The sequence below is a fragment of the Bombus pyrosoma genome, linkage group LG11 (genome assembly GCF_014825855.1).
Source record: "Bombus pyrosoma isolate SC7728 linkage group LG11, ASM1482585v1, whole genome shotgun sequence".
Lineage (NCBI taxonomy): Eukaryota > Metazoa > Arthropoda > Insecta > Hymenoptera > Apidae > Bombus > Bombus pyrosoma.
Genome location: NC_057780.1, coordinates 4176719 through 4188902, shown reverse-complemented (window position 1 = coordinate 4188902; position 12184 = coordinate 4176719). Strand labels below are relative to the sequence as shown.

Here is a 12184-nt window from a genome sequence, read left to right as displayed (position 1 = left end):
TAAAGATTAAAATTAATCGTCAGACTCCTAACGTAATTTACTCGATTCACCAGTTTGTTTTATGAATCTTCTTTCTAGAAAGCTCTTCCATTACTGGAACCGAGAAGTTGATGCAATAATGGCTTCATTTCTTGGATGTTAGTATTTTCTATTTAGTACGCGATATAGAGGAAAGAAGGTAGAGTTTGAAGATTTATAAGAGAAGGTTTCTTCTGGATGAATCGATTGCTTCAAACTGGAGGGCTTATTTTAAAAAGGAAATATTTAAGTATAGATGTCATTTCTGAAAAATCGTTTCTTATTTATTTATTGTTTCATTTACTATTATGTCAGATTTCGACTAGATACTCAATTAATATCATCCCCAAATTTCGAAGCTTTTAACACTCCGTTCCGTTTCGTTTTATCGAATTTCAGGCGAGAAATCCCACCGATGAGGAGATAAAAGATTTGAAATGTCCAGACTCGATCGGCTTTCTCGTCTTTGCTTTGTGTCGGAGAGTCTCTTTACGTTTTACAGCGAAGACCATCGAGATCCGTTTTTCGTTTTAACCACTCTCTACGCTTGTCTGGGCTAACTTCCAGGGGAACTTCGGTTAACTTCAAAAATTTAAAGAAGGAAAAGTCACTGGGAAGAAGTTTCGCTGGTAGAACGTCGAAGAAACAAGTACGAAGAGAATAATTGACAGGGCAATTAAAAGATAGTTATCCGATTGCTTAGAAATCTTGCTTACAATTTAGAAGAATGCGTAGAATTATACGGTCGACGTGTTCGAAAAATATTTGTTGAGGCAAAATGTTAATTCACGTATTTGTATAATTTGTTTAAAACAAGAATTCCCAATACGGCATAGAAACTGACTAAATTCACTCGTCCCTCAAGTATACCGTATAATCCGTGACGCAACTTTCAGGGCTGTGACCTCTGTAGCGTTCAATATTTTATCACTTGTATCATTTTCCTCCTAAATCTTTTACCGCACTCCGTATAATAGGAGTTTATATTTAAATAAGTAAAATTATTCCAATAACAATTCTTCCAATAAATGAAGTTCGTTCACATTTATTTTCGAAAATATCTTTAAAAGGTTGTTTAAGGGATGCTAAAAAATTATATCGAAAAATCATCAATATATGCTACATTTAAACAAAACGTCTCGACTAATGTTCCGTTTCGTAATATGGTTGTTACGACCGTTCGCGGAGAGACGCGATCGCGAGGAAAGCGCGTCAGCGAGAGGCGTAAATTCTCGCTACGATTCGGATAATCGACGCCGCGAATTAGTCGTTCCCCTGTTTCGGTTAAGATAACAGAGGTGGTTAAATGAGGTTAACACTGAATTAACAGGGTTAACAAAAAATGGTATGTCTGACAATGTATAAAACAGTATAATGAAACGCCACAAATTATTTTAAGGATTATGCAGTTAGTTTGATACAATAATTCGACTCGACTGTACGATATTTCTTTATGTATTTGGCAGACTAGGCGATTTGGATTTCGTTCGTGAGACTCTTTCAGTGCGTTCCGTTCGGATTCTCGATCGATACTGATTGCCCTTCGATGGGCCCTTTGTGTTCTATGGGAGGCGATCCCCACCGTGCTCGGGTCACGCCACCGATCACGCCATGATCACGCGTGTCACCTTATGAGTGTATCTAAAATAACGGAACGAATCGACGTTTCTAGAACTCGCTCTGTTTGATGCTGGCCGCTACATTGTATATTTATCGGGCTGATTGAGACGATTCGCTCGCGACACTGTGGTGCCACGAGCGACGGTTAGGAATACGGCCTATGGAAAGCCTCGAGGCGTAACAATCGTAGAATGGTAATCGTGAAGCGCATCTCTCCTCTTCATTGAAAGAAAAAATCTCGTGGTTAATAGTACACGCAAATCTTTCCGCAACGGCGGAACGCGAAAACCCGTGTTCGTGCAAGCTTTCAAGAGAAATTTGTCCACTTGGCACGGACGAAAATAGGTATAGCCATCATCTGGTATTTATTCTCGTGGAGAGTCAGGGGGAAAAAGCGTCGTTGTATCGGTTTAGCCCGTGAAACGCGCGACAATACGAATTTTACGGTCAGGCTGGATTTATGGTGTTTCGAGTCGTTGAGCCGGGTGAAAAATTCGTGAACATGCCACGGAGTAGGGTACAAGCAAATCGTTTATATCGAACAGTTGTGGATTATGGGCCGTCAAGCGATCATACGTCGCCATTCTCTTCGTGGATTATTCGCGCCATTAAATATTCACGTGCAAGCGTTAACTGGCCTCGTTTAACGACGATCGGTTCGTTTCTAAGCGAACGATTTTCATGGTAACGTCGTTGCGCGAATTATTTTCATCGATTTATTCGTTTTGCAGCGTCCTACGCGTTAAGGTATCGTTGTTTGAAAATTTATTTGTGATCGATGTAGTTCTTATTAGAATTTTGAACGAATACGCAAGAGAGGATTCGCGAAATATTCGAGCGAAGTGATACGGAAGTAATTGCTAGCGGATACGTATTCTAAGATCTTGACAGCGAACAAGGATTTATACGGAGAATACATATGTATTTACGTAGACTAGGATGCATGGTATCTAGCTACGTCGTAATTGTATTACGGACTTTATGCTGTTTCGTGTTTTCATTGGAGAATATTCTAGGAACCGAATGAAATAAAACTGTTATAAGCAAGAAGAAACGTTGAACAACGAAGGGGAGGAAATTTTAGCTGAAACGAAGATACATTTCCTTTATAATTATCTTAGGTCTAGCGAGAGTGTCAAATTGCAATTTCGCAAATTCCATTCTACGGAAAAATATAGTTTTGCTCCAAATCTCGATAGAATGGTAACGCGTATTCCTCGGAATTGAAAAATCGACAACTGCCTCAATATGAATTGCAAAAACTTACGTGCAGTATACCTTGCTTTTTTCCCCAACAAAGCAATTCTAGAAATTTTGTAAATGGAAAACGATAATTGTGTTTAACAAGCAATCGCAACGCAGTCTTGTTTTTTCGTTAAAAAGAATATTGCACATGTAGGTACAATGCAATCTTTCGAACTGAATTAGAAGTAAAATTTGGGGATGGGATATTGACGCTATTCTTTTGACCGTTCTTTTTCAGCTTTATCATTTGCAAGATTTTTCTGTGCAAATATTACAGACATGTATACGGTTACAAATATTATAAATAATACAGTATATAACAGAGTAGCATATAACACAATAATGTTTAAAGTATATACTGTTATAAAATATTATCTACTTCTTATCCGAGACAAAGGTAGCGGTAAGAAATGGTGAAAATGAGCATTGCTTGTAGAAGCGACAAGGGATGAAAGTTTCAGGTAGCTGAAGAAAGTTAAGTCGACACCTGAGAGTTATAAATTATAAATACGTCCGTACAGTGGTCTACCTTGTAACAAAGAAAATTCGTACTTGTAATTAATCCTCTTGTATGCTTGGTTTCCCAGCTTATTTTTCCTGTTAAACACATAACTGAAGATAGAGAAACAGATATTAGAGACAAGTACATTTGCATGGTGGAACGTTGGAATTTTGAATTTTTCTATACACCGTGAAACTATTAGCATCAAAAAATACTCCTGTTTAAAAAATAAATCCATTTCGTCGTAGAAAGTGCTGCGTATTTTATTAATTTTTAAATAATTGGTTTTACGAACTTTGTGAGAACCAAAAACTAATGACTGCATTGCGGCAGGTTTTAGTAATCTGACATCTTTATAAACACGAATAAAGAAATGGAACCTGCATGGAGATTTAGTTTATATGTTAAATATTATAACGAATACTTTGAACGTTTCATATATGGTATATATTTGAACATCTTCAAATTTTCTAGAAATACGTAAATATCCGCAATGTAATATCTATAGGCGATAATGGTATTAAATATATAACAAGGAAGTCGATTTCAAAGGTAATAAACGTCATTTTACTTCCCTTAATAGACGTTCATAGTTCATTTGGAGAGCTCTCGCCGTATCCAGAAATGAAACATTGAGAAACGGGCAACAATTCTTTATCCGTGACGCGTTGCTTAATCCAAGTGACAGGATGCGAGAAGAGTAGTGATTGTTAGCCGAGATCGAGCTCGATAATTGGACGGTTAATGCAATTGCGGCGATCGATAAGACGCTAGAATAGATTTCAATCGGGCCAATTTTCTGCTTTCGTAACCACGTCCAGTAGATTATTCGTCGTTTCTGTCGCCGGCCATGGTATCGGACAAACCGGCAAACTATAACGCGTTCGTTGTTCGATCCAAGGAAAATCAATAGCCTTGTGAAACTGGCGAATTAATGGCCCGGTTAACGTTTAACTCTCGTATTAAATTCCGTGATCGCCAGAATGACAGCAATGGTAATTTCATTAGCGCATGTTGAAATGAGTGTCGCGTTCAATGTGATACAACGTCTCTCGTCTTTCCCAAAATTTCACGATGTATCCTATTTCTTGGTAATTTGTTATCCGATGACCACTTTTATTGTATTCTTTACCGTCGTTTCGTTTTCTTGTTCCGCTCAGCGTATCGTGGCCGAGAGAAATAAGTCACCGAGATACTATATTAAATCCATGATGACGAATATAATTATTTCTCCGATTCCAATTTTTGTCATCGCGTTCGTGAACAACGAAAGCATTCGGTTGATTGATCGAATCGAGAAAAAAGCAGGACAGCGGTAATTTAATTAAATTGTCCGAGGCGAAGTTTGTTTCCTTTAATCAATATAATCAGTTAAACTGCCGTCACTCGTTGCGACAGCTGAAATTTCGTTTATTTGATCTTTTTTTAAAATAGGAGGACGAGACTTCCATTTTCTGTCACGATGGCGATAATTATTTTTAGAAAACTTGATAATTTATCTTTTTCCCCCGTTTTAAATCATTTTACGTCAAATCGATTTATCCGGTGTAAAACGCCGAGTTTTTCAAACTATGTCTGAGGTTTATGACCTTTCATCTATCGAAGAAAGGTACGTAGAATTCTCATGTTCGAAGAATTTAAGTAGTACAACCGTAAGATTTGTTTGGCGTAATCTCCACTGTTTTCACATAAGTTTATCTAACGTTGAATTACACATTGAATTTTACGTGGTCAAAGAACAAACGTGACTTGTATATCATGAAGTTTAGATTGCACGTAGCAATGGTAATCAAGGGTTAAATAAAACAAATGTGAATTTACGTGAATTTTAGACTAAAATGTAATAATGGAATCAATTATATCGCTGTTAGCGATGGGAAAGAAATAAGGAAGGGAGATATATAAAGTGCTTAGTATTGTTATGTGTCAAGGAAAATTTGACGGAATGGGTGGAAGTTTTAACGAGTCATTGTTTTACGTCTGTGTGTATTCTGGGAGTGGTTTATACTACAGACAGAAAAGAACCGAGTGGCAATGAAGGGAAAAGATAGACGAGGGAGGTTAAATATATATGAGAGGCGGCAGAGTTTGCTCGCAATTTAACCTTGGTGTCAACGTCAGTGCCATAGCTAATGTGCTACATCACGCGCAACATTTTCTTCTTGAAATATAAAAAGCTAAAGAATTACGCTTGTTTAGGACTTATTAACCAAAGGCATTTAGAGACAGCCTCATGAAACAAGTGGAGGCACCAGTTGTCAGAGGTAGGACAGTAAAAACTTTAACGAAATGAACAGCTTACAAATACGTTGAACGGGTCGAATTAATAAATATTATAATCAAACGAATAAAATAAAATGAATAGCGTTCAAATATCGGTGATAAACGTGTGATGTTAAATTAAAAACGAAAGTGATAAAAATGTTATTTGATACAAAGAAGTATTGAAAAACATAAAATAAATAAATAGAAAATTGTAATTAATAATATCTGTTTTTTTTAAGAAACGTTTTAATAAACGTATTATGTTTATTTGTTGCATAATAAAATGTTAGTCAGTAAGAAGTAGAAAAGAAAATTTTGTACTTTCACAATAAAAAATAATAGAAGCGTGATTTAAATGTTTTCATCCGTTTGCGCATATTTATAATACACCTATTAAGTCGAATAACTTCGACTTAAAACACAAAACGCGTGATGCATCTATGAAAAAGTACAGCGATGTACAAATCCCTGTAGTATGATGGTGCGTCTGACTATAAACGATCAACTTCTACTTGTGTCTCTGCATGTATCTACGTATTCGTTCAAACCATCCCCAATTCTATTTTGTCGTATCTATCATCGCATGCATCAGGTAGAATATACATCTTGAATAATGAAGTTTTTAAGTTAACAAAGATTTTTAATTAAGAGCTTATGTCACAATTTATTTCATTGAAAACAAATTCATGTTTCTTTCGCACATAACGTGGGACATTCACATTATGAGAACATATAAATACTTAATTAGTTTTTAAATATAAAAATATCCATATAATATTTCTTAACAAAATTAGAAAAACAACTGGCACGCACTTGACGGCCAGTCACTTTTTAACTTAATTTCTCATAATCACATTCATACAAATTTTTAACAAAGTTAAAGAAACAGCTGATATAAGTTTGACAATCTGTCAGATTTTTAATACTTATATAATAACCATAATCGCGAAAATATTCACCTGGGGCACTTCTGACGATAAAAGAATATACAAACATGGCGAGGAGAAGAGCGAAATGATACGAAACGGACTACCGAAACACTGGGCAAAATCGCGCTCCAAGCAAGACTACAACTTAAAAACTTACTGAATGAGCCGATCGACTCATTATCAATGCCAATCTCTTTAACCACACTCAATCAGCAAACACAATTTCGTTAAACCACTGTACCACGAATACACTAAACCAACCATCACCATCTACCTATTAAAACCAACCATCTTCCACAAAAAGCCCACCTCTCCGCGCGAATATCAATCCGAACATCAACCATAAATTCCTCGTTTCCTGTCAAAAATCACGCAAAAATTCAATCACCCCTCAAATCTTCTGTCTACACATATCGCAGTAGGTGCAATACCTGAAAATGTCTCGTGGAATCGTGTCCAGAGGGCAAAGAGAGGATTCGCTGGTACGCAGCGTCCGTCTGGACCGAGGATCGAGGGGCAGAGAAGCAGGAGGGGGTTGGAGAGGGTCGCGACGCAGCCGCCCCACTCGGCGTCGGCGTCGCGGACGCGACTGTGGGGGTAGATTCTCGGCGGACGTCGCGGAACCGCGCTCAGTTTCGTTGGAAGGAGCGCCACGAGGCGGCAGCATCGTTCTCCAGGCGAAAACTCGAGGCGTCGTCAGTGTGTCCGTTCGTTCGAGCGGCGTCGGAGCCCGCGCCGCCCCCCGAGTCCTCTCGGCGTCTCCGCGCCACCTGCCGCCGCGCGGCGCCGCGTCGCGACGCGCCTCCATTGAATCTATCTTTCGCGGTGGCTCGGTCGCGTCTCTTTGATCGCTGGCTCACTGGCCGCCACGTACGCGGAGGATCCACGACGACGAGCAGCGATCCGTGCGAGAGCCGCGGCGGGCGCGCTCGAATGCCGGCCCTCTCTGTTTATGAGAGGCGTCCCGACGCGACCGGCTGACCTAGGCCGGCGGCAATTTCGACCGCGGATTCGGATCGGTTTGATACGCGCGCGAACGCGCTGCTGCGCCCGCAGGAGGCGAAGGAAAAAAACCCTGGCAAACATAACGGGATCAGCGATCACACTCTGTTCCTCGGAACGAACGCGTGCATCGAAATCGAATCGTGTTCCCGTGAAGTCTCCTATTCCTTTCCTCGTGCAACCTCGCTGTACCTCGTCTCGTTATTATTAACGTGCCGACTGCAGTAAATTGTGATCCTCGTTGGGATCCTTTTCGTGATCCTCGCTGACAAGGTTTGCGTGTTTTGTCGCGTGTCCTATTTGCTACGCATCACGATCGAACCTGATAATACGGATGTGATGATAATCTGATGGTGATGATCGCGGAGGATACGAAGCGGATCGACGACAAACCAGCAGGTGTAAGTAACAAACCGATGCACGATACGTGACACGGTGTTGGGTTAACTCGCGTGAGAAACGCTTCGATGGGGATTCGAGGCTGATGGCCTCGGTGGATTGGGACTTTCAAGCGATCGACGCTCTTTTTCTTTGCTCTCGATCGAGCTAGCGCTCGTTGAATCCTCTTCTATCGTTAGTGTGTCTCCGGTGGTTGGATGCGGTGAAGGATGGTGATTCTGTTAGCCAAAGAAACAAAGAGGATGGCCGGAGATTGAAGAAAGAAACGGAGTAAAACGACGACTCCTCTCCGTCTCTTTCGATACGTGTATCTCTTTCTTCCTGGTTTTCTCCCGTGCTTTTTGATTCGTCGAACGTGGGACAGAAGTTTAAACGAAACGCAGGAAGAAGACTCGCTTCTTCCTATTTCCTTCGCGTCCTTTCTTTTTTGTTTGTTAAACTCGTAACGTTATTGGAGGTCGAGTGGCAAGCGAAACGAAGGAACCGGATTGACACGAGTGTTATTAAACTGTGCGAAACACAGTAGGAAGGGGCCAGGACTTGTAGAAATTCCAAACTGTTATTGCTCGAGATTACAGTTTCCACCGATTTGAATGTTGTCGAGTTTTAGGTCAGATTAGCCATACCAAGGTATAATTTTCCACGGTTTACCGCTTAAATCCCCGCCAACGGCAATTTAACCTTGTTCGACGATGAATTCGTCCACGTCATTCCATTCCATGCAAAAGTCTCGAAATTAATAGTTTTCGATTCGCCAGATTCGCTTGTGAAATGTGATTTAAGGAATTACAGACGTTTCGATCTAGAAATTCGTAGGAATTTTTGAAGGACTGTGTTGCGTGAATAAGAGAATACGAGAGAATAAGAGGAACACTCCTGGTTTCCCGCTTAAAGTGGTCGATCGACGGAAATATTACGAGAAAAGACATTGATTCGCGGCGGAAATCGAAGCACGTGACAGATGTTCGAACGGAATTCGGTTTGAAAGTATCAAGAAGTGATAAAGAACCGAGTTACGAACGTTAAGGATCTCTCTTTCTTCTGGATAAGGGTGACGTATTTCCCGAAATACAAAGTTATATCGTCGGGTGTTCGTGGAGTTGCCTGGAACTTTCAAATGGCAATAATTCTCAGTTTAAGGACCTCCAGACTTCGATTCCTCTTTTCTTGTTTTAATTGTTCCAATTAAAAGTGGACGGAATTTTTAAACTGCTGGTAGTTTATTGCGTTGTTAAATCTTGACAGTTTATTGTATTGAACAGTACTAATTACGGTAATTTGTTTCGTGATAAATAAATTATGAAAAATTTCAGTTATACCCTATTATTGTAAACTGTATAAAATACGCAGAGCTTAACAGTCGCTACAAGTCGTTTAAATTTTATTTCTTTAATTGTATTTAGGAAAATATGAATTTGTACATACGTCCGCAGTTCGATGATAAATATTTATCCAAGCTTGTGAACAAAGTATTACATTCGTTTTGTGAAATGTAATCCTCGGTGATATGTCGTCTTTAGAAAAGATCTTATGGCTCATAAATTTTAATCCTATACGTACTCGCAGTGCAGATATTTTTAAAACGTGTATGAAAGGAAATTTGCTGTGTAAAAATTTATCACGTGGCGAAGCGTATAAACCAAATGACTAATACCGAACCTTACCACGTAGTTAACAATGTCCTCGTACAAATACAGAACATACTCAGAATTTCATGAAACTTGCACTGGTAATAATGAAATTGCCCTTTCTCCTAGAAAAGGAAGAGCAATGTTAAAACTAGCAATATTCAAAAGTAACTGATCACTATCACTTCATTGAAGTAATTGGAACAAACCTTGAATGGAATGTTTCACGAGATAATACGTCCAATGTACGAATAATCGGTCAAACGATTAAACGGCCGTGAATTATACGCGCAAACCGAACGTGATTTATGAAAACCTCGAAATCGATAATTAAAATGAAAAGTATAGGCGTTATTATACAGCGCTGTCTTTTATCTAAAACATTCACAGAGGGCAAGGAAAAATGACAAATAAAGTAATGTCAAACACAGATAATCAAATAATCAACCGTTGTGAACCAAACCCTGAAAAAATAACGAACTGATCGAACAGTATCTACGAAATAAACGAAACTCGAAAGCAACGATACAGAACTACGTCGATGATCATTCAGCGTGAGAACTATAGATGCAACTGAACGTGCAATGATTAGAGGTACGTCATTAGAACGTGGCTAATTACGAAAACGAGGTGTCTCCGGTAAGCGATAGTCGAAGTCTCTCATGATCGTCAGGATTTTCCCTGCTTGGCCGCCAATCTGTTCTCAATGACTAATTATGCCTCGGCATTTGGATGCTGTCTACTCACGTTAATGAACTCGCCGGAAGTTTCGAAGCGAGGGCTACCGCGTAAGTAGCGATGCTTTCGATACGTCGCCGCGAATCATCGATTGCCCCGGCTTCCAACTAATAATCCGGTGGCATTAAAGCTCTTTCGATTCGGATTAACGAGCTAATTCGTAATTGGTCCATCGAAGTAGCCTTGCATCTCGCACAAAATATCCCTTCGAGGAATAATTAGCACGATGACGGGTTTTCGTTCGCGAAAAGAAAGGCTCCATAGAAATTTAGGGATGCTTTCTCGTTTGTCACTCGATGAAACTTTCTTCGGCTAGCCCATTGTTCCAGATGGATGTCAACCTTTTTATAGATCGTTTATTACGTTATTAACGAATGAGAAGGTTTCGTGGCAGTGGCACGGTAATAGTGGGAAATTATTTTTTTAATTAATGTTCGCAGAATTATGGAACAGCTGGAATGCTGATTTTTATGCATTTATGAGACGGTTCAACATCTTAGAAGTCAAACCCATCACCTCCATTTTTTATGTAGTTCCAATTTCACGTTATTCACATGAACGAGATTTCAACAAAGATCTTATACTCGTAAATCTATTTATTAGAAACAGATATCACGTGTATGCGAATACTCGCGAATATTCAGATAAATTTGAAAAAATACCGTTTGTAATTGCTATTTTTCTATGAATTTATGCAGCTTATCGTAAAAAATAACATTCGATTAATCATTTTATCGAACCAAAAACTAGTCCATTGTTACTTCATGTTTTGCTTGCAGCATTTAACAAAGAAAGCATCCATCCACGTTTACACGGCATTTTTACGCTTCACTTCTAAAAAAAAAAAACTGTATTTACTCGTAAGGAAAACTTTTCATTCGTAAAACATGCTGCTATGATATCGCGGAAAAATCCGGGATATCTGTTTATTACGCTATTCTCTATATATAAGAAAAACAACCTATTTAAAACGAGAATTATTTTCCAATAAAAGTTTTCGAAATAAAGGAAAAATATCGCATTGAGCGAGTTTGCTGGTAAATCGTGTGTCCCTGAAATCAATGGAAAATCGTGAAGTGAGCGTTTACATTCGCTGTTTCGTAGCGGTTTCCTCTCGTTTCGCGGACTACATTCCACAGGAATCGAGAATGAAAGTGACGTACTCCGTGCTCGTTACGTCGTTCTTTGAAGAAGGACGTGTGTACACACACATAGAAAAGCATCTATACGCTTGTGTTTCGTATGCGTGTATGTGTGTATGTGTGCGCGTGCGCTCGCGCGCGAAAATAGCGATAGCAGTGCGACGTCAGGTGACTACTTTAAGGTTAACCTTTTGCGGTCCTCGACGACACACTTTACCCTGAATAGCTTTATTTCGAGCTGAACACGTCGTCGAGCCGGCGAAAATTCTTTCCTCGCAATAAAAACCCGTAGCGTTGGGAAAAAAACGACGTACAAAACGTACTACGTGCATCGTACGTGCCCCAATATCGGATAGTTTTACAGTGTTTTTCATTGTTCGCTTAATTGAATTTGTTTGCTATTTATTGGCAGCTCGGTGTACCCTACTGATAAGCTTGTAGGCTTTATTATGCGCCGTTCCACATATCCGCGTCGAGAAAAGCGGGACGATGTTCGTAACACCGATTGGAATTTTCCAACTGGCGCGATTTATTGAGAACAGGCCACTTATGTTCGTCGATCGATCAGGTCACAAGAAGAATTCCGTTAGTGCATATTTTATACTAATTGTTCGAAGACCAGAAGGAAACGTAAACAAGTGAAAACAATAACAAGGAAATAATGGAAAAGATATATTGCCCCTTGAAAGCAAAAAT

The 12184-nt window shown here is 39.4% G+C and overlaps 1 protein-coding gene across 9 annotated transcripts in view; it reads left to right on the top strand.

The window, feature by feature from the left end:
* LOC122572712 (collagen alpha-1(XVIII) chain) overlaps positions 1-12184 on the top strand; it is a 344291-nt gene that overhangs the window by 141710 nt on the left and 190397 nt on the right. The window contains exon 1 of one of the 9 annotated variants that reach the window (XM_043738052.1): positions 7329-7982. The exons of the other annotated variants lie outside the window; for them this stretch is intronic. The gene's annotated coding sequence lies outside the window, so the exon portion shown is untranslated. Of the gene's footprint in view, positions 1-7328; positions 7983-12184 lie in introns of those variants that run through there. 9 annotated transcript variants of the gene reach the window in all.